Source organism: Nycticebus coucang, chromosome 10, assembly GCF_027406575.1.
Source record: "Nycticebus coucang isolate mNycCou1 chromosome 10, mNycCou1.pri, whole genome shotgun sequence".
Classification (NCBI taxonomy): Eukaryota; Metazoa; Chordata; class Mammalia; order Primates; family Lorisidae; genus Nycticebus; species Nycticebus coucang.
The window spans coordinates 119,302,197-119,303,256 of NC_069789.1; the positions used below are offsets into that span (position 1 = coordinate 119,302,197).

Here is a 1,060-nt window from a genome sequence, read left to right on the forward strand (position 1 = left end):
AGTACATGTGATGCCTCCCCACTCTATGAAAATTAGGTCAACTCAAGGAGGTGCTTAGTGTAGGAAGGTGATCAACTACAGAGGCTGTGCTGGACATGCACAAATACACATGGAATATTATTCAATTTTTTTTTTTTTTTTTTTTGGCCGGGGCTGGGCTTGAACCCGCCACCTCCGGCATATGGGACCGCCGCCCTACACGTTGAGCCACAGGCGCCGCCCGGAATATTATTCAATTTTTATAAAGGAGGAGATTCTGCCATTTGCCACAGTATGGGTGGACCCAGAAAAAATATTGCATGCTCTCACTTACATGGGGAGTATGTTTTTTTTGTGTGTTTTTTTTTTTTGAGACAGAGCCTCAAGCTGTCACCCTGGGTAGAGTGCTATGGCATCACAGCTCACAGCAACCTCCAAGTCCTGGGCTCAAGCAATTCTCCTGTCTCCACCACCCAAGTAGCTGGGACTACAGGCGCCCGCCACAACGCTTATTTTTTTTTTTTTTTTTTTGGTTGCAGCCGTCATTGTTGTTTGGCGGACCCTGGATGGATTCGAACCTGCCAGCTCAGGTGTATGTGGCTGGTGCCTTAGCTGCTTAAGCCACAGGCACCGAGCCTGTTTTGTTTTGTTTCATTTTTTTAATCAGGGGAGAGTGTGAACGCAGTCCCACACTACCACAAATTATGTAGTGGAGTTTTCCACATTTGGGGAAATTGCAGGGGTCAGCACATCCAGAGTGCAATGGATAAGCCTCGCTCTGGGAAAACTACCTTCGTGATCATGGTATCTCCCCTGCCAGGTAAGTATGTGGTAGAGTATGTTTTTATTTTTATTTTTTATTTATTTATTTTTTTGTCCAGGGCTGGGTTTGAACCTGCCACCTCTGGCATATGGGGCCGGCGCCATAGGTGCCGCCCTGGAGTATGTTTTTTTTTTTTTTTTTTTGGAGAGACAGAGTCTCACTTTATGGCCCTCAGTAGAGTGCCATGGCCACACACAGCTCACAGCAACCTCCAACTCCTGGGCTTAAGCGATTCTCTTGCCTCCCGAGCAGCTGGGA

The 1,060-nt window shown here is 47.1% G+C and overlaps 1 non-coding gene across 1 annotated transcript; it reads right to left on the reverse strand.

Annotated features, from left to right (window-relative positions):
- Nucleotides 1–643: 643 nt before the first annotated feature.
- LOC128598055 (U1 spliceosomal RNA) lies at nucleotides 644–807 on the reverse strand. The gene has a single exon (XR_008383561.1). It is a non-coding gene; the product is annotated as a U1 spliceosomal RNA (small nuclear RNA).
- Nucleotides 808–1,060: the final 253 nt, after the last annotated feature.